This window comes from Leopardus geoffroyi, chromosome A2 (assembly GCF_018350155.1).
Source record: "Leopardus geoffroyi isolate Oge1 chromosome A2, O.geoffroyi_Oge1_pat1.0, whole genome shotgun sequence".
Classification (NCBI taxonomy): domain Eukaryota; kingdom Metazoa; phylum Chordata; class Mammalia; order Carnivora; family Felidae; genus Leopardus; species Leopardus geoffroyi.
The window spans coordinates 51050648-51073059 of NC_059331.1; the positions used below are offsets into that span (position 1 = coordinate 51050648).

Genomic DNA, 22412 nt, shown 5'->3' on the forward strand with positions numbered 1-22412 from the left:
GACTATGACTGAATGTATCTTGCAACTCTGCAATTCAATTTCATTTCCATTTGATCATCACTGATTCAGCATCCACTCTGGTCCAGGTCCTGTGGAAATAAAAAGGAAATCTATAACCCCTAAAATGAAAGCACCCAGCATCTGAGGGAGTAGAGGGATACATCAAAAATATAATAAAGGGGGTGCCTGGCTAGCTCAGTCAGTAGAGCATGCTACTCTTGATCTCAGGGTTGTGAGTTCAAGCCCCATGGTGGGCGTGAAGCCCACTTAAAGAAAAAAAAAAATCTGAACATTTAAGGGTGCCTAGATGGCTCAGTTGGTACAGCATGCAATTCTTGATCTTGGAGCTGTGAGTTTGAACCCTACATTGGATGTAGAGATTACTTGAAAATAAAAACATTTTTAATAAAAATAAAAACTTCTTAAATATATAATACAGTATAATTATGTGCTGTAATAGAGATACAGAAAATGTACCAGATCTTAGAAGACAGATGAAATTCTCCAGGTGGCAGTCTGGTGAGTAGGGAAAGACAGAAGAGGATATCAAAGGATGTTATAGAAGGGGGAGTATATAATAACAAGTAGCTCTCATTAAGGCCCTTCTATGTAGTGGTCACTATATTAAGGCCCTTCACAGTCAGTTTATTCTCAATAAATAAAGACTAGGGCTGCTTTGGTGGCTCAGTCAAGCATCTGACTTCAGCTCAGGTCATGATCTCATGGTCCATGGGTTAGAGCCCCACATCAGGCTCTGTGCTGACAGCTCAGAGCCTGGAGCCTGCTTCAGATTCTGTGTCTCCTTCTCTCTCTGCCCCTCCCCCACTCATTCTCTCTCTCTCTCTCTCTCTCTCTCTCTCTCTCTCTCTCTCTCTCTCTCCCCCCTTCCCCCCCCAAAAAATAAACATTTAAAAAATTAATAAATAAAGACTAGCTAGAGGGCTCCCCTTCTTGAAAACATCATACCCTGTTACCTTACACAGTTTGGTTTTAGTGGCTGTCAAGTCTATTGGCCTTGAGAGACTAACAGCTGATTGCCCAGGAGGGAAGGGGGCAAGCACTGAAACAGAAGCGCAAAGTGATGGATTCTCACCCTGTTGTTCCTATGTTGCTCTAGGGATATCCTTTAGCTTGCTAGTCCTCAGTTTCCTCATCAGCAAAATGGATTTATTACCAGCTGACCTTGTGAGGTTGTTGGGATAATGGATGTGGAAAAGGTTTTCAAATCTATCTTAGTGCTCTGTAGGGAAAGGCCCAGGCTGGAAACTCACTTGCCTACAGGGGCCTGGAAGGTAACCTAATTGAGTGACGCAGGCCTGTGGGAATTCTGCCAATTGTTATATCAGTTAGCTATTGCTATGTAACAAATCATCCTACAACTTAGTGGCTTAAGCCAACAATAGTATATTACTTTTCACTATTTTATGGCTTTGCTCTGTAGTTTTTCTGCTTCTATTTTGCCTGGGCTCACTCATATGGTATATTCATTTGTAAGGCTGGCTGGGGGCTGGGTTGATTTGGAGAGCAAAGCAGCTACTCCTTGTTGATTAAAGTTGAATGCACATACAAAATTGGGCCCCTTGCTGCCAACCTACTGTTCTTAAAATTTTTAAATATTTGTGTGTGTGTGTGTATGTATGTGTGTGTGTGTGTAAATCCCTGATTTTTAAGTATGAACTATTTTCATTAACAGAAAACATTGTGTGACCCTACAAAACCCATCTATGGACTGGATTTAGGGTTTGGGCCACCAATTGGTAACCTCCATGTTAAGTAATATTTTTAGCCAGCCTTTACTTTTGTGTGCAATCTCTTAGGTTTTCCTCAGGCACAAGCGGCCATATTAGGCCCACTTGGGCTCCCTCTCCTCGTCCTTTTGGTCAATGGTTCTCAAGATGTGGTCCACAGATCAAGAGAGTCAGCATCACCAGCATCATTAGATTCTTGGAGCGCTTGGGTAGCTCAGTTGGTTAAGTGTTCGTCTTCGGCTCAGTTCATGACCTCACGGTTTGTGGGTTCAAGCCCTGTGTCGGGCTCTGCACTCACAACTTGGAGCCTGGAACCTACTTCAGATTCTGTGTCTCCCTCTCTCTGCCCCTCCCTTGCTCACTCACTCTCTCTCTCAAAAATAAATAAATATTAGGGGCGCCTGGGTGGCACAGTTGGTTAAGCGTCTGACTTCAGCCAGGTCATGATCTCGTGGTCCGTGAGTTTGAGCCCCGCGTCAGGCTCTGGGCTGATGGCTCAGAGCCTGGAGCCTGTTTCCGATTCTGTGTCTCCCTCTCTCTCTGCCCCTCCCCCATTCATGCTCTGTCTCTCTCTGTCCCAAAAATAAATAAACGTTGAAAAAATAAATAAATAAATAAATAAATATTAAAAAAAAATTTTTTTTAAAGAAATGCAAATTCTTGCCCCCACCACACCTATTGATTCAGACACTCTAGGAGTAGGGCCTCTAGGTGAATCTCATGCTTGCCAGAGAGAACCACTGCTCTCCATACCTGAGAGGAGAACGGGTGGGAGGGATATTCAAACTGACTTTCAGAACTAGAGAAATTCTCTTCCTTGAGCACCACCAGGTAAGCCACAGGCTCCCATTTTTAATAAGATGAGATCACCACAAGCCAGACTGTATGGCACATACCAAAAGGGCCATGGACTCAGTACCTTCTGATCAAGAAGACTTCACACTAGTTCTCAGTCCTTGCTATGCACTGGAATCAAATGGAGAACTTTACAAAATACTGATGCCTGGGTTTCCCCCGCCCCGAGAATCTGATGTACATGGTCTAAGGTTGCAGCCTGGCCCTCAAGAATCTTAACTGCTCTGCAAGTGACTCTAATTTTCAATCATGAGAATTAACTTGGATCTTGAAACAAGAGAAAAAAGAAACTGGTAACTGTAGATGTCTCTGGGGGAAAGCACTAAGGAATTAGAAGACTGAGAAAGAGTCTCACTTTTTAAATCTATTCTTATAATGGGAACTTCCTCTAGGTTTTTCTTCCTTGAATTTCTAGTGGATTAGCATTCTAGCCACTTCCCACAGAGCACAGTGCTTAGCAATGAATGCAAGTCAATGCTGTGCACGACTTGTCTTTGGGAAATTTATTTTCTTAAAAGAAAATGTTAGAAAGAAAGGGAAGAAAGGAGGGGGAGAGAGAAAGAGAGAGAGATGGTAGAATGTGAACAAACAGGAAAAGGAAGAGCCATAGATAAGCAAAAGAAACAGTTTGGACAAAGTTTGGAGGTGAATTCTGCAAAGGGCATGTAGAAATAATGAGACCAGCTTACCTAGAGCAGAGGTATGTGCTGGGAAAGAGATAAACAGGTGTTACAGGAGTCTGATCTTAAACTGCCTTGGAGAAAAAGATGGGAGTGTATTAGGGTTCTCCAGAGAATTAGAACCAATAGTGTGTGTGTGTGTGTGTGTGTGTGTGTGTGTGTGTAGAGATATACGGAATTGGCTCATGTGATTTGGAAGCTGAGAATTCCCAAGATCTGCAGGATAAGTTAGAACCTGGAAACCCAGGAGAATTGACAGTGTAGTTCCCGTCTGCTGGCTGGCAGGCTTCAGACCCAAGAAAAACTAATATTCCAGTTTGAGTCTGAAGAGGGGAAAAAGTTGATGTCCCAGTTTGAAGGCAGTTCAGGCAGGAGAAATTCTCTCTTACTCATAGAAGGATGTGAATTTTTGGTCTATTTAGACCTTCAACTGATTGAATGATGCCCACCCGCATTAAGGAGGGCAATCTGCTTTACTCAATCTATAGACTTAAATGTTAAACTCATCTAAAAACACCCTCACAGGGGTGCCTGGGTGGCTCAGTCCATTAAGCATCCGACTCTTGATTTCAGCTCAGGTCATGATCTCACGGTTCGTGAGTTTGAGCCCTGCATGGAGCTCTGTGCTGACAGTGCAGAGCCTGCTTGGGACTCTCTCTCTCTCCCTCTCTCTCTGCCCCTCCCCTCCTTGCTCTCTCAAAATAAATAAATAAACTTAAAAAAAATAGGGGTGCCTGGGTGGCTCAGTCGGATAAGTGCCCAACTTTGGCTCGGGTCATGATCTCATGGCTCGTGAGTTCGAACCCTGAGTCAGACTCTGTGCTGACAGCTCAGAGCCTGGAGCCTGCTTCACATTCTGTGTCTCCCTCTCTCTCTGCCCCCCACCCCCACCCCGGCTTGCACTCTGACTCTGTCTCTCTCTCAAGAATAAACATTAAAAAAAAATAAAAATAAAAATAAAAACAACCTCAAAGAAACATAGTTAATGGATGGTTGACCAAATATCTGGGCATCTTGTGAAATTTAATAAAGGGAAATCTCACTAGAATGGAGTAGAAGGCCAGCAGGGGGAGCTCTCATGCCCTACCACTCCTCATCAGTTGCAGATACCAACAGGGAGAGGGACCTTGCAGGTGGACACTACTTTACCATCCCAGAAGGGGGGAAAAAAGGGTTTCCTCCTCCTGCTGCCCCCCCACAACAGCCCAGCCAATGAGAGACAGCCATAACTCAGAGCTCCCAACTTCCCGATTTCCTGAACAAAAGAGGCTTTCTCTCCTTTGTTCAGCAGAGTTGCCTATGATGTTGCTGTAGCTTGCTTGTCCCTGATTGCAATTCTCTGCTATTTATTTGTTGGTAAAATAATTGGCCGTTTGATTTTTAGGGTTAACAATTCCATGGCCCAGTCAAATTAACACATAAAATTAACCATCACAGGGAGTATGGATTTGAATCTGTGGACCAATGTTTCCAAAGTGTGGTGCATGAAGACCTAGACCAATGAAATACTCTGCCAAAAAAGGTTCTGTGAAAATATCAATCTCGGAAAACACTGTATACTAACACATATTGACATATGAAAGCTATGAGTTATCCTGCAGGAAAGAAATGGTTCATAACTTTGTCAACCTAGCATTTCCCTGACATTTGATCACAGAATCTGTTTTTTACTTAAAGCCTATTAATTTCTGATGGAATGAAATCTTCACAAAACAACTGGAAAAGCCAGTCCAAGCCATAAGAAGATAATATAGATTTGGAACCTGAAAAGGAACATGAAAACCGGATTTTAGTAAGATAAATTTGGCTGTAGTATGCAGGGATATAAAAGGAAAGTGAGCCTGAAAGCAGAGAGAAGCTACTTCAGCAAGGAAGCTACTTTAGCATTCAAGATCTGAGGATAGATAGAGGCTTGCACTTGGGAAAGGGGGAGGGGGAGGAGGAAGGAAATTTATGGAAAAGTGTCAGCATATATGAATTATAAGAGTATTAGAAAACTCCAGTTTGGAGCTTAGTAAGTGAAAGAATAAAGAGCCACTGATGGAGAAAGCCAGAAGGAAAGACTGGTTCATGGGCACAAATGTGGTGTGTTCTGTTTTCAATATGTTAGGTTTAGCGTCAGGGTAGACAGAGGTCTGTGGGAAATATCTAGCAGTTTTTGGAATAATGAGACTTGTGTGAGAGATATGAAAATTATAAATCAATTTGGAAAAAATTATAAATCAATTTGGAAATCATAAACACAGAGCTAGAACCTAAGCCACAAGAGTGGCTCTTACTCACTTCCCCATTTCCCTCAGCCAGGCCAACCCATTCTCTTTGTAAAGGGCTTCGTTTTGAACAGTATGCTTCCTAAACCAGTTTCAGGTCCTCCTAATAATAGCCTCACAAAGGAGCATTGAATTATATTCATTTCTGAGAACAGCTCTGGGCTCTAGGGTGGTAACCAAGCACCATCAGCAGGTAGTTTAAGGAAATAAGCCCAGAGGAAGCTCTTTAGATGTGTAAGGAGAATTAGCTTTGGAAATTCACATTTAAGTAGCACATTTAAGTAGCACATGAACAGAAACATTCTGCCCTCCTTGCTACATGTCAATAGTACCCTCTACTACAAGGTCTCACTATTAAGAAATCCCAAAGCTCAATCCCAGGCACCAGTAGATTTTTTAAATTTTTTTAATGTTTATTTACTTTTGAGAGAGAGAGAGAAAGAGAGAAAGAGAGAGTGTGGGGGAAGGGCAAAGAGAGAAGGAAACACAGAATCTGAAGCAGGCTCCAGGCTCCGAGCTGTCAGCACACAGCCCGATATGGGGTTCGGATTTACAAACAACGAGATTATGACCTGACCGGAAGTCAGATGCTTAACCAACTGAGCCACCCAGGCACCCCGGGACACCAGTAGATTTTAAACAAATTTCATAAACTAAAACCACGCTTGTAATCTTCTGGTTGCTTGTACTCATGAAAATACATTTAAACATTATCAACCAATTCAGTAAATGCTTACAACATGCCTACTGTGCACTTGGCCCTGAAATGACCCCGTGGCCTTTACCCTTTTCCTTCACACTGGACTCCTGGAGTCCCATAGTTTCATATGTGAATCCCAACTGTAACCTCTACTGGTTATATGATTCTGAGCAAGTTACTTAAATGCCCAGGGCCTTGATTTTCTCATCTACAAAAAAATGGGATAAAAATAACTCATTCATTTATTTATGTGTTCATGTGTACATTCGTTCATCCAATAAATGCTTTTGAGTTCCTACTTTAGCTTTGACTATACTAAAGGCTGGGACTGGCACAGTGGTAAAAGAAATAGGTGTAGGAGAGGAAAATATTTTTCTTGACTCTTTTATGTTACCTGGCTGGGTCTGAAAATTAAACCGACAAAAATGTATTAATGGGGAAAAAAAGGCATACAAATTTATGTAATATAAGTTTTACATGACACAGGAGCCTTCATAAGGAAATGCAGATGCAGTGGAACAGAACTGAGTGTTTATGTTAGGTCTGATGAAGGGTGGACAGAGGTGGAAGAATATGATATATTCAAGAGTGTGAGAAGAAAGGGAGACGATTCATTTAAGTACCAAATAAAAGCTGTGTTGTCTAATTAACAATAGGTTTACAACCTATTGGAAAATGTATGAACCCCCCCCCCCAAATGGATTCCCAAACCGTTAGACACTTCACTTCACTGGCTTTACAATGAGCATGCACCCAAGAACTTTGGTCTCTATGCCACCTCAAGGAATGTACATTTGTTCCAATCAGACTACTTTTTTTACCTTACATGGGCATAGGTGACTTCCAGGTAAGACTGTAACCTCTGTAAGTATCAGCCAGTGAGGAACCAGGGGAGTGACTTGCGTGCTAGCAGATAAATTGTCTAATGTAAGTGACCCAAGTGTGCCTGTGCATCACACACTGCTCTTGCAAGAATGTTCTTGCAAGAATGTTGATTAAAACCTGGCTTCACTGTGTTCGGAGTCTCTGTGTCACTCCTTTGATTGCGTCAGTGGGCTTACTTCTCACAAGAAACTTAGAAATTCTTGTTGGTTAGCATTCTTCTCAGGCCCCTTTTGTCTTTAGAGATAAGGATGTTCCTTTCCTCCCAGAATAGGGAGGGCACCTCTCACACAAAGATTTTATGACTTATTTTAGAGAAGGGTAGGCAGAAGGTCAGCGTGACCTTCCTCCTTCTGCTGTGTTCTCAAACTCCTTCATTTTAAAATATTCAATATGCCAGGGATGCCTGGCTGGCTCAGTGGGAGGAGCATGTGACTCTTGATCTCAGGGTCATGGGTTTGAGACCCACATTGGGTATAGCAATTACTAAAAAATAAATTTAAAGACACACATTTAAAAAAATAATTTAGGGGCACCTGGGTGGCTCAGTCAGTTGAGCATCCGACCCTTCAGGTCATGATCTCACAGTTTGTGGGATTGAGCCCATGTCGGGCTCTGCACTGATAGCATGGGGCCTGCTTGGGATTCTCTATCCCCTCCCTCTCTGCCCCTCTCTCTCTTGCATGCACTTTCTCTTTCTTTCTCTCTCTTTCTCTGCCTCTCAAAATAAATAAATACACCTTAAAAAAATAATAATTTAACAAATAAAATACTGAATATACCAAAATGCCATATTTGGGGTGGCATGTCACAGGCATGGTCCCTGTAGCACTGGAGCCCAAACCTTACTCATTTTGAGGATAATCAAATGAAATCATATGTGGAAATTACAAGATACAGTGGTTCATACATAAAGGTAACTCAATAAATGCTAGTTTCCTTCTCAAGGGTACCAGGATATATCATCCCAAAATACACCTCTTTGGCATAAGGATTATTTTGAGCTAAAGGCACTTGAGAACCAGCAGTGGCAGGAAAGGCTCTTTACCTCCAACTGCTTAAAAATAGAGTATAAATTTCCCCTTTTGTAAAGGAAATTTACGTTTAGAAAGGAAACTTCCATTTGTAAAGTTATCTCTCTGCCAGGAAGAAAGACAACTTTTATCACCTGAGAGACTTTTATCTACATAACAAGACAACCCATCTTTATCTTATGCTTCCTCACCTTGCTTTCCCAGAACTTGCCTCCCCACCCAGAAGCCCCCAAACCTCTTTTTGTTTGTCTAACCTAAGACGGTATATATAAGCCTCTATTACGTGGCTGCCTCCTTGAATCTCTATTCTTTGTGAAACTCCCTTGTGTAACTGTGTAATTAAAACTGTTTTTTGGGGGACGCCTGGGTGGCTCAGTCAGTTAAGCGTCTGACTTCGGCCCAGGTCATGATCTCACAGTTCGTGGGTTTGAGCCCCTCGTCGGGCTCTGTGCTGACAGCTTAGAGCCTGGAGCCTGCTTCGGATTCTGTGTCTCCCTCTCTCTCTGCCCCTCCCCAGCTCATGCTCTCACACTCTGTCTCTGTCAAAAATAAGTAAACTTAAATAAAAAAAAAAAAAAAAAAAAAAAAAAAAAAACTGTTTTTTTGTTGTTGTTAATCTGTCTATGATCAGTTTGATTCCTGGGCCCGAACAGTGACCCTAGGAGGGGAGAAAAAAGGGTTTTTATCCCCTACATATCCTTCCTATGTGGATGGATATACATGGAATACAAACTTAAGTGCCTATGGTGGCCAATATAAATGTGTGCAGCAGTGGAGACTATGGAAATCTAAAGCTCTCCTGTCCCCACTAAAGGGCAGTGTTCCACTCTACATTAACCAATGATTTTCCGGAGGGGATACAGGTCCAACATTCTAGATCTTCCTGTTTTAAAGAGGAATGGGAAACCTGGCTATGAAATATGCCTATTTTTAAATGTTGGCAACTGACTCCAAATCCTGGGTGGACCAAATAAAATACATCTGACCCAGGGGCTGCCCACATTTGCAACTTCCATTACAGCCTAACTCTGAGAAGGCAGAGCCCTCAGATAACTCTGAGTTCCAAGTACTCTCTGAGCATATTGTACAGGAAGACTAAGGGATCCTCCAGTCAAATCTTTATTTCACTCCAGCTTGGTCCCTATCAATCAGCACAACTCTCTTCACACTCCAGTGAAACAGGAACCTGGTGTGACAGGATCATTATCACCAGAGGAAAGGACAATCTCACCATGGGTCATCAGCTTGTATTACATAAATGAATTTAAGGGCTTGAAATGAGGAAACAATGAAAATGCACGCAATAGGGCAGTGAGGCACACACAGTTCAGGAACCAAATTGTGCTGATCGGACTTAAAGGGCCAATCACAAATATGCCAGGAACATTCGGTCAGCACTTTCAGGTGACATTTTCCCAGTGTGATATTGCTTTCATGCTTCCTTCATCTCTGACTCATTCTCTCCGGTTCAATCTATTTTGTTTATAGATTTAATATCTGGCACTATTCCTTTAAAGAGCTCACGATTTCCCTCTGCCTTCTCTTCCCCCTCCTACTTCAAAGCAGGGCAGATGGAAAACCAAATAAGCAATGACAGACGTAAAAAGATATGGATATTTATATTGCTTTGGTTTGGGGGACCAAATGAAGCTAGCCCAACAGACACAAGTTTGAAGCTGCTTCATCCCTTCCAGAAGAGTCTAAGTATTGAGTCCCAACATACACCTTGCTCTAGAAAACCCAAATATTAGAATTCTGTGCTAAAGACCAACACTCCCCCAGCCTACAGTTAAAGTGTTTCTTTAATTCTGCCACTTACGGGTATCTGAGCATTCCATGAATCAGCAATGACCCTGATAGACCTCAGTCATCTAGAAGTCCATCACATGCTTTGGGCAGACCAACATCTAATAATCTTCTCAACTATTGGGAAGGTCTGGGGACAATGAAACTGGTACCCAGCCACATTCCTTGACGTGCCTGGGACATAAGAGGCTTATGTAAGAGACACTGAACACAGCCCACAACGTGATGGACAGGGAGTTCCTTAAAAAGGGATGGAATGTTAGAAACAACAATAGTGCCACTAAGAATAAATCACCATGAATGAAGGAGTCTGGCAGAGTGAACGTCTTAGCTCAGGTTGCCATAACAAAATACCACGACTAAAATAAATACCTTTTTAAAAAAATGTTTATTTCTTTATTTTGAGAGAGAAAGAGAAAGAATGTGAGTGGGGTAGTGGCAGAAACAGAAGGAGAGAGAGATTCCCAAGCAGGCTCCACACTATCAGCACAGAGCCCAACATGGGGCTGTATCTCACAAACCCTGAGATCATTACCTGAGCCGAAATCAAGAGTAGGGTGCTTAACTGACTAAGCTACCCAGGTGCTCCTAAAATAAGTATCTTGATTATATTTTGTGAGAATGGAAATGACTTTCGTGGGAATCTGAGCTTGGTGGTGCCCTATGTCTATGGTTACAAATAGCCTTTGAATCGCCAAATGGGAACCCTCCAGCACTTATGTTACCTGAACTCTGGGGCATCTGATATTGCTGACAACTCCTCCCTAAACTTGAAATTCTCTCCTCCCTAAACTTCCTTTTCCCTCCGAACCCCTCTGGCTACTGTGGGTATTCCATGGCCAAGCCTGGTGCAGGTGAGGAGGCACTGAGAAGAAAGAACATACAAGGACATGCCTATAGCACAGCAAGGAATTGCCTGACGCGGAAGTACCTAGACCCTTGAGGGTTGGCAGGCCCTTTCCCTAGCCTACAGAGCAAGGAGTGGCAGATCAGACTTGAGAGGGGCTGTGCTGACCCCTAAATTCTGGTCACAACTCCAAGAAAGCAGAAGAAACCCCAGAGTCTCCTCACTCACTTTCAGTCTCATTTCCTGTGCCTGTTGCAATGCTTGCTTGCAGACTTGGTAGTAAACTGAAATGAAAGCAACCCTGAACTTGTGTAACTGGTCATTCTTGCCTAGCTTTGAATCTGGATTAGCCTATTATGGGCTGGCCTCCCTCACCACTCCTCAGTCTTCTCAGTGAATTCCTCTTCTTCATCCTGCCCCGAACTGTGGAGGTTCCACAGGGATCCCTGCTCAGCCCTTTTCTCACTCTCCAGGCAAGCTTAACAACCACCCAGGATTAACAATCACATGTATACTGATGATCTCTAATTCTGCATCAACTGATCAGACGTGAGCTTCTGACTCAGGTACCACAGTTTAGTACACATTTCACAAACCCCTCAAATTCTGCAAGTCCAAAATTGAATTTATTCTCTCCCTCCACTATCTAGTCCTCCTCTTACACTCTCTTTCTTTGTCTGTCAACTAGATCCTCATTGACTTAGCTGAACAAGCCAGGAAACTAAATCAGAGTTGATTCTGAGTTTCTTTAAATGCATGTGTAAAGGTACTAAAGGCGATGGATGAATCATGTTGGCTCTTGTAAAAGATCAATTTGGGGGCACCTGGGTGGCTCAGTCTTGGTTAAGCATCTGACTTTTGATCTTGGCTCAGGTCATCATCTCATGGTTTGTGAGATTCAGCCCTGCGTTGGGCTCTGCACTGACAATGCGGAGCCTGAACCCTGTAATAACCTCTCATCCAGTCATCCCCATTCATGTTCTTCTAACCAGTGCTGCCAAAAACATCTATTCTTTCAGGCATATTTAAATACCTTTATACCTTTTCTTCTTATTACAGAAGTACTACAGGTTTACTGTAGACATTTGAGAAAAGTTAGTAATAATACAAAAAGATCATCACTATTAACATTGTATTATATACACTTCCAGCCATTTTCTATGAATAGACCTACATCTTTAGGAGAAAAGGATTATATCATACACAGTTATATGCCCTACTTTTAAAAATTAGCGTTGTGAACAATTTCCTAATATAAAAGATAGTTTAAAATATACCATAGTAATTACCCTCATACATCCATCTTTGCTCATATTCATAATTATTTCTTTAGGAGTGGAATTGCTGGGTGAATAGGTAATGCATACTTTTAAGACTTTGAACCTATTGCCAAATACTCCCTGGAAAAGTTTTATGCATTTATTATATTTCTGCCAGTAGAGTGATCATCTTAATGTAGAAATCAGATTCTTACTCAAAGATGTGGAAGAACTTCTAGGCTCAAGTGCACTATACGAGGGAAGGCCCAGAAATAAGGCTGTCACAGGCATTTAAGCCAGCATGTTTCCAAGACTCCATGGCCCCCATGGAGTCTTTCTGATGAACCATGAAAGGAGATCAAAGTATACAAGTTCTTTCCACAGCTCTTAGAGTAAATGCCATGCAAGGCCAGGGACTTTCATTTTTACATATGACTAAGTACCTAATAGCTTCCTTTGTTAATTATTAAAAGTGATTAAATTTTTATATTCACCAAAAGAAAAAAAAACCTGCAAAAAACCATGTGGTACTGCCAATTATTGAAAACTTTTGCTGCCACAGAAAAGCTGGCAATGATATAAATTTCCTGCTGCACATGTAACAACCTAGATTGCTGGGAATGCTTGTTGTTGGTGAGGAGGGCTTCTTAGTGTCTTGAGTTTCCAATACAGCCCTTCTTGTTTGGTTTTGTTTATGATGCTTATTTATTTTGAGAGAGAGAGAGAGAAAGAGAGAGAGCATGAGGAGGGGAGAAGCAGAGAGAGGAGGAGACAGAGGTTCCAAAGTGGGCTCTGCACTGACAGCAGAGAGCCCAATGAGGGGCTCGAACCCACGAACCCTGAGATCACAACCTGAGGCAAAGTCAGATGCCCAACCAACTGAGCCACCCAGGCGCCCCATAAATACAGCCCTTCTTGTATGTGTTATTTCACATTTCAAATGTTGTTTTTCTGTTTTTGATCGTTTTGTTCATGCATACACATTATGATGCTGCTGTTTTGGGTTGCCATTTTGCTCCTCTCTAATTCTTTATCATCAAATTCTTTTCCCACCAGAAGTGGAATGGATGGGTTAGGTGTATTGTGGGGTCTTGTGTGCCAATTAAGTTAGCATGTTTGAGAACTGATGGTCTGAATGCCTCAAAATCTCTCTACCCTAACTCTAGATTGGCTTACTAGGTTGGTTCACTAGTAAAGAGGCCTGGTAAGTTATTGTCTATATAATGATCAAATGTTTGAAGGAAGGAAAGAAAAACAGAGTAGTTGAAGGCAGTTTTGAGAGGTGACAGGAGGCTTGCAGACTCATCCATTCTCTTCCCAACTCTCAGTTTTCAACATTAGCAGGGCTAAGAAGTCTGAGCTGCCTATTAGCATAGTTGAAACATAAACAAGGCTGTGTTAAGAACAGCATCAATACTGTTTTGTACTTGGCCCAAGCTAACCAGCCCACTGGACTGCACATCTGTGAAACTCCTGATTTGAATCTAAAAGACCAGCAGGAAAGATGAGAGAGCTCTTCCTACAAGAGTGACCATCCGAGGTAATGGAGACATCTGCATAATCAGTTCTGGTTACAGGCCCAAAGCTTTTTATTTTCCCATCTAGCCCTGGGAAGTCAGGGTTTTAAAATGTATGGGATTTACCTTGACAAACAGCTTTTGAGAAGATATGGGAAATCTGATTTCCGCCAGTCCAGCTTGCACTTCAACAGGGATTCCGTAATGTTACGAGCCTGAGAAAGAATCGATACACTATGTGCTGGTTCATTTCCATTCCCCTGTGGGGAAAAAGGCAAAGAAAAAAAAATAGCAAAACCAGTTCTATTCGATTCTCCTCACATTTCTATTGCCAAGAGCAGCACAGTTACTCACCAACAGGCACCAGAAACACCCACACGCTCAGAGACATGTACAGTCAGGTATTTGTTAGCCTACTACTTAATAAGCTTGCTCTTTTCCATAAGCTAGGCCCCTGGTTAAAATATTAACACCAAAATTAGGCTCACCTCAATAGCAGAATCTTATGTGTAATCCTAGGTCAGCTATGAATCACAAATTTTTATATTTCACCCAAGACAAATTTCCAAAACCTTTTCTTGCACATCCTCTGAGTTAAGACATAACATCTACGAGGGTCTCAGGCCACAAGTAAGGGTTGCACAGAAGATGCAGTGACGGAAAAAGAAAGAAAAGAAAGGGACAAAGTAGAAAGAAAAGAGACGAAGACTAAAAGTAATAAAACATTTTTTAGTTTACTTTTAAGTTTATTTAAGTTTTAAGGGAGACAGAACACGAGTTGGGGGGGGGGAGGCAGAACAAGAAAGAGAGACAGAGAGAGAGACGGAGAGAGAGAGAGAGAGAGAGAGAGAGAGAGAAAGGGATCCCAAGCAGGCTCCACACTGCTAGCATGGAGCCCAACACGGGGCTCGAGCCTACAAACCATGAGATCATGACCTGGGTGGAAGTCAGACGCTTAACCAACTGAGCCACAAAGGCGCCCCAAAGTAATAAAACATTCTTAAAAATGAATGTGAATGATCACATTTATAACAGTACTGACCTGTCAAAGTTGTATTTATTGAGCATCATTGACTCTATGCCAGACACTGTTCTCAATGCTTTCACGTGAATTATTTAATTCATTCAAAACATAGTCATTGCACACCTTCTGTGTGCCAGGCATTGTTCTAAGTAAAGAATATTCTGTAGAGAGCAAAAGGGATAAAAATCTCCTCCATATCAGAGCCTACATTTTGGTAGAGAATGTCTCATTTAATTGTCACAATAAGGAAAAGAGACAAGAAAGGCATGTTAAGAAGGCAAAGGACATGTACGGACAGAAAAAGAGGACTTTAGAGAAGGAGATATAAAGGAGATGAAAGTTAAAGAATCATTGTCAGGGCTCTGAGATGCCGGATTAAAGGGATAAGTCTCTGTTCATGCTGTTCATGCCTCAAATCCTTCAACACAAAAGCTTTGGAAGGTTCCACCATAACCAATTTAGTGAATAGTCTGGATTGTAAATGTGTGAAAAAATATGCTTCTATATTATCTCAAATGTATATAGCAATTTGAAATGCTAACAGTCTTTCTGAGTAGATATCCAGCAATATTGTTTTAATAAAAAGATAAGACATATTTGTAATAAGCAGTGTTCATCTGCACATATACCTCTCATTTCTCCCAGCCTATAACAGAGAAAGGGGAGAAAAGTCAGTGATCTAAAAAAAAGATGGATCAGATATTTGTTTGAATCCCTTATCAGCACCAATTATAATACTAATAGAAGTTATTTACTGAGGACTTTCTATTTGCTCCTGTGAGAAGTAAGAGAGAAGATTCATTTTCAGAAGTACCAAATAAAAGCTGTGCTGTCTAATTAACAATAGGTTTACAACCTATTGGAAACTGTACCAGCCACCCAGCCCCACCCCTACCCCACCCTTAGTGGGGGAGTCCCAAACCCTTAGACACTTCACTTCCTCGTTCTTCCCCTCTCTATTTCACGGGCTTATTTTTACGGGCTTTGCAATGAGCATGTGCCAAAGAACTGAAGTCTCTGCATCACTTCAAGGAATGTACATTTGTTCCAATCAGACTACTTTTTGCCTTACATGAGCATAGGCAACATGGGGGTAAGGCTGTAACCTCTGTAGTATCAGCTAATGAGGAATCAGGGGAGGGACTTGCGTGCTAGGAGATAAATTGTCTGCTGTAACTGCCCTGAGTATGCTTGTCCATTAGACACCCACTCTTGTAAGAACGTTGATTAAAGCCTCACTTCACTGTGCTCTGAGTCTCCAAGTCCCTCCTTTGATTGGGTCAGTGGGCTTATTTCTCACAGCTGCATAACAAACTATCCCAAAACTTGGTAGTTTAACAACGATTTATTTCTCATAATTCTGTGGGTTGGCAGGTCAGTTCTGATCTCATGTGGTACACTCATGTGGCCACACCCACAAGGTGAGCTCAGGTAGGATCTTGGCTCCCTAGTGCCTCTTTCTCCATGTGGTTTTTAACATACAAGAATCTAGGCTGGGCTTCCTTATCTAGTGGCACAGATGGTCCAAGGAAGCAAGACTTAAGTTTTAAGACTTAGGCTTGGAGCTAGCCAACAATACACCTGACACATTCCACTGGTCAAAGCAAGCCATAAGCTCAGCCCAGATTCTAGGGGAAGGGAAACAGACTCCACCCCTTGCTGAGAGTAGTAGTACTTACAATCATGAGAATCATTGGCAATCGTCTTTTTTTTTTTTTTTAATTTTTTTTTTTTTTTTTAACGTTTATTCATTTTTGGGACAGAGAGAGACAGAGCATGAATGGGGGAGGGGCAGAGAGAGAGGGAGACACAGAATCGGAAACAGGCTCCAGGCTCTGAGCCATCAGCCCAGAGCCCGATGCGGGGCTCGAACTCACGGACGGCGAGATCGTGACCTGGCTGAAGTCGGACGCTTAACCGACTGCGCCACCCAGGCGCCCCGGCAATCGTCTTTGTAGGCAAGCTATCTTACCTGCCATATGACAGAAACTGTGTATTATCTCAACAAATCTTTCAAGCAACGTATTGGCCTCCTTTATATCCCTATTTTACAAGTAAGGAAACTTAATTCCTTAAAGGTTAAATACCTCCTGCAAGTAGGTGCCAGACCTACTAGGGACCTAGTAGATCTAGGTCCAAATCTTAACCACCTTCAGAGTTCTAATTCACAACCATCCCTCAATACAACAGTCAAAAGAGTTAGAGGAGTGAAATCCCAGGTTCCCTCTCCCTCAGGGAAGCAGAAAAGCATAGTAGTTAAGAGCTCTGACTCTGGGGTCAAACTGCTTTGGCTCAAATTTTGGCTCTAAACCTCATTAGTTCTGTGACTTTGGGTTAGTGATTTAGCCTCAAATTAATTCATCATCTGTAGGACAGGGCTGATAACAACATCTACTCCATAGGAATATTAGGAGATAGGGTCAATTTAATTACATTTTGTTCCCTGACTGCCCTGTTCTTCAGAACTGTTGCTGACTAGTGATCCTGAGTCTATGTGACTTGATCGTCATCATCCCTGCTGACCTTGCTTCTGATTCTGCTTTGCCTCTGGACCCATGCTGCTATTGCAGTGACCACTACTGAGCGTCCTGCCTTACTGTGGTCCCTCTCTGTTCATTTGTTGCACCTTCTGCTTCCTTTTGGAACTGCCACTTCATACTAGAGATTTGGTTGCTGCCCATGTTGACCTACAGCAGTTTGCCTTTGTCAGTGCTCTGTTAATTCTTCTGATTACACAAAAGAAGAGCAGCTCTCACAGGCTAATCCCATTAATACCTTGTTTTGCCTTTGACCATTTACAAAAGGTTGTCTAACATCTTTCTCTAACAAAAGAGGAGGAAATGGAAGTTTCTCTGGTTTGGGACTGTACTAATTCAGCTGCCTGTGCTTTGAAAGAATTGCAGTATTTCAGAATGAGTAACCACTAGGTGGCAGCAGTGTTTCACTTCCCAGCTCATTACCATCCATTCTGCCTCCCCAACCCTTATAATTTCAGTTACAGCCAAGATGCAATTCCTTTCAAAGTGAATGACTTGCTTTTAAATCAACTTATCCATATGAAGTTCAAGGTGAACAATAAATTTCATGTACATTCTCTTGAAAATTCACTGTGATGTCACTAATTCCATCGGAGAGTTCTCACAGGAGTTATATTACTAAGGCAGTTTTATAGCCTTTGGTTCGAAAGGGCATGAGAAAAGTAAATAAACCTCAGCATGTTTAGGGCATGGCCAAGTTGGTTGTTTCTGCCTCTGGTTGTTAACACCCAACAGGCCAAAGGTCTGTTGGGTTAAGAGTTCATGGACTCCTAGGCTATCATTTTGTTAACGGGATTACAGACACATGACTCATTTTCCCAATGAGGTCCCAAAAGGTTTTCTCGGGGAAGATGGCATTTCAGTAGTTTATTGAGCGAGAAGCAGGTGTAGGGACCTGCATCTTTCAATTATATCCCCACAGGGATCCAACCTGCCAAATGGAATTCCAAATGGAAGGTACAAAGAAGGAAGAATAGGTAGAGGAAAGGCCAGGAGTGCTGACAAAACCCTTGTCATACAGTATGAAGGATCAAGAGATGCTGTCTATAGTTGACAGAACAAAAAGATGTTTAATATATCACTTAAATTTACTTTGTAAATTTAACATCCGGGAACAAACTATATCAGATTGTAACTTTATCTATTTAAAATAATCTTTGGGGCGCCTGAATGGCTCAGTTGGTTAAGCGTCCAACTTCAGCTCAGGTCATGATCTCACTGTTCGTGGGTTTGAGACCCGTCTCGGGCTCTATGCTGACAGCTCAGAACCTGGAGCCTGCTTTGGATCCTGTGTCTCCTTCTCTCTCTGCTCCTCCCCGACTTGTACTCTGTCTCTCAAAAATAAATAAATGTTTAAAAAATTTTTAAATAATCTCTACATTTGGGGTGCCTGGGTGGCTCAGTCAGTTAAGCATCTGACTCTTGATTTTGGCTCAGGTCACAAGCTTATGGTTTGTGAAATCAAGTCCCAGATAGGGCTCTCTCTCTCCATCTCTCCCTGCCCTTCCCCTGCTTGTGCACTCTCTCTCTCTCAAAATAAATACATATTTTTAAAAATAAAACAAAATAAAATAAAATAAAATAAAATAGAAATAAAAATCTCTACACTCAACATGGGGTTTGAACTCATGACACCAAGATCAAGCATCACATACTCTTCTGACTGAGCTAGACATGCACCCCATATATGGGTTGTATCATTTTTTTTACGTTTATTTATTTAATTTTGAGAGACAGAGTGAGTCGGGGAGAGGTCGAGATAGAGAAAGGGAGAGAGAGAATGCTAAGCAGGCTCTGCGCTGTCAATGCAGAGTCAGACATGGGGCTGAAACTCAAACTGTGAGATCACGACCTGAGTGAAATCAGAGTCATATGCTTAACCAACTGAGCCACCCAAGCACCCCTGGGTTGTAACTTTAATGGGAAGAGGAAGAAAGGCAAAATAGGATGGTGGGGTTATTAATAGGCTACCTCAAGTATTGTAACAGAGTCTGTAGACAATGCCCCAAACTGAAAACATAAGAAACAGCACTATAAGCAGGTTATTTAGAGACATGGAGGAAGTCACCATGTGAACTGAAGGAAGAAATAGTTAATAAGTTCTTGCTTCTGTAAAAGAGCAAAGGAAGGGGAGTAGCTGTACTATTTGACTTTCTAACTGTGACTCTGTCTTAGCCTTAAAAATAGGCAAGAATAGACAGCTATTAGGGTGAAACACGTATCAGAGTTCATGGGAACAACTATTGCCAAATTCTTAATTTGTGTCACTATATCTGAATGGGAATTACCAAATTTAATCATGTGCTTAATAACAGAGGTCACTTCAGTTTAACATAACACTACGGCCAGTTAGAAAGAAATTAGAGGCTTCTATTCCCACTCATATACGCCACTTATCCAAACTGGCATCTTGGAGCAAGGATCCACTTTAGTCAATACTTTTACAGTAGACATCAGGGTTTTTCTGATATAAGCTAAAATTCTTTGCAATAAATCAGAATCAGAACTTTAAAGAGCAAAGTTGTCCATGTTTACTTCCTTCACAGCGTTTCAGCAGTTCTTCAGCAGGCATCCCCCAAGAGTAGGGCACTTTAGACCAGCAAATTGACCAGGTCTGACGCTTACCCTTTACCTTCTTTTCAAAACCACATCCAATCCACCAGCAATGATAGGTCATCCTTCAAAATACAACAGAATTTGACAATTCTCACCACAGCCACTAATACTCTAATTTGAGCCATTATTATTTTCCACTTGGACCACTGAAATAGTCTGGTAACTGTTTGCATCCTTGCCCATGCAGCAGCCAGAGTGATCCTTTTTGAATGCTTGATAATTCGTAAAACAGTGGCCTATATGTTGTATCCACCCCACCTAATCCTCTATTTCTGTCCCTTTCATCCACTCCTCCCCAGCCGCACTGATCTCCTGGATCTTCCCAGACCCTTTTGAACATCCTCTTGACCTCTGCTTGAAATGCTCTTCTCCCAGATATTCAAGTAGCTTACTCTCTCATTTCCTTCAGGCTCTACTTTGTTACCTTATCAAAGAAGCTTTTCCTAACCACCTGATATATAAAGTAAGCATTCCCCTCCATCTCTCCAGCACTCTCCATTCCCCAAACTTGCTTAATTTTTCTCCATTATTCTCATCATGTCAGGAATGTTATGCGTTTCCTGTATTGTCTGTATTTTCCATTAGAATATAAGCTCTAGAAGAATTTTTCATTGCTGTATCCCTAGTGCCTAAAAGAATTCCGGACACGTAATAGCTGCTCAATAAATGCTGTCACTTAAATGACACCTAACATGATTCCACAGGCAAATAATATGCCTTAGAGCAATGCTTCCCTAAGTGTGAAATCTGTTTATAAATGATTTTACATAGTATAAAGGTATGCATTAAATAACACTGAATCAGGTAAAATAATCTTTTCTTTTCAATATTTTAATCCTTCTCATGTCAAGAAAGCCTCATTTAGTGCTAGTTTATCTCTGATACTTGATAATTTATCCTTTTAGAGAATAGAGAACGGCCTCATATTTAGAGTCTATTCAGAGCCTTTTGCGGCGAACAGTATCTGGCCAGAATTTTAATAACCTTGTTTTCATTGTACTATTTTTAGGGGCATTGTCTACTTCAATTAGGAGACTGGTAACATGTTAATCTCATTTAAATCCTGCAATAACTCTTAAGAAAGAAGTATCATTTTGCATTAGAGGAAACTCCAGATGAGTTTCCCATGAGACCAAAGTTTCCTTTGAGATAAAATTCACATAACATAAAATTCACTATTTTAAATATTTTAAACTGTACAGTTTCTTAGTATATTCACAATGCTGTACAACCATCATTACTATCCAATTTCAGAACATTCTCATCAACCCACCCCCGCCCCAAGAAAAACCTCATACCCTTTAGCTACCACCCCCAATATCCTCACTCTTTCCAGCCCTAAACTACCACTCATCTTTCTGTGTCTATATATTTGCTTAGTCTGGACATTTCATACTAAGAGAATCTTAGTCTTTTCACACTTAGCATAATGTCAAGGTTTATCCATTTTGTAGCATGAATCAGTACAGTACTTCATTTCTCTTTATGACTGAATAATATTTTACTGTATGGATATTTAAACCACGTTTCTCTACCTGTTCATCAGCTGATGGACAAACATTTGACTTGTTTCCACTTTGGGGCTATTACAAACAATGCTTTAGCCACATAATGTACTAGTTTTTGTTTGAACATCTGTTTTTCAGTTTTCTTGGGTATACATCTAGGAGTATAATTGCTGAGTCATGTGGTAATTCTGTTTAACTTTCTTTTAAGTTTATTTATTTATTGGGCGCGGGGTGCGGGGAGCATGGAAGGAGCAGGAGTGAGGGAGAGAGAGAATCCCAAGCAGGCTCTGCACTGTCAGTGCAGAGCTTGACACGGGGCTTGAACCCAAAAAGTGTGACCTGAACTGAAAACCAAGAGTCAGATGCTTAACCAACTGGGCCACAGAGGCACCCCAATTCTGTTTAATTAAAAAAAAAATTTTTTTTTACATTTACTTATTTTTGATAGAGACAGAGCACAAGTGGGGGAGGGGCAGAGAGAGGAGACACAGAATCCAAGGCAGGCTCCAGGCTCCGAGCTGTCAGCATAGCGCCCAATGTGGGGCTAGAACTCACAACCCGCAGATCATGACCTGAGCCGAAGTCAGACGCTTAACCGAGCCACCCAGGTGCCCCAATTCTGCTTAATTTTTTGAGGAAAAGCTAAACTGTTTTACAAAGTGGCTGTATCACCTTGCGCTACCACCACCAACACATGCTCCATTATTATACATACTTACTGGAACTTGCAACTGTCCATTGTTTAAAAAATTTAGCCACTAAAATAGGTATTTCACTTTGGCTTTAATTTGCATTTTCTTCATGATGTTGGGCATCATTTCATGTGACTATTGGCCATATGTGTATTTATTTGGAGAAATATTGAAGCCTTTGTCCATTTTTATTTTTTTTAATTTTTTTTTAAACTTTTATTTATTTTTGAGAGACAGAGAGAGACAGAGTATGAGCAGGGAAGGGGCAGAGAGAGAGACACAGAATCTGAAGCAGGCTCCAGGCTCTCAGCACAGAGCTCCACACGGGGCTCGAACTCACAAACTGAGAGATCATGACCTGAGCGGAAGTCGGATGCTCAACCGACTGGGCCACCCAGGGGCCCCTGGCCTTTGCCCATTTTTAAATTGGGTTATTT

General features: G+C 41.6%; 1 long non-coding RNA gene across 3 annotated transcripts in view; it reads right to left on the minus strand.

Moving 5' to 3' along the window:
- Positions 1–22412, minus strand: part of LOC123605936 — a 53631-nt gene that overhangs the window by 30576 nt on the left and 643 nt on the right. For all 3 annotated transcript variants that reach the window (XR_006716018.1, XR_006716019.1, XR_006716017.1), the window contains exon 2: positions 13725–13858. This is a non-coding gene — a long non-coding RNA (uncharacterized LOC123605936). The remainder of the gene's footprint in view (positions 1–13724; positions 13859–22412) is intronic.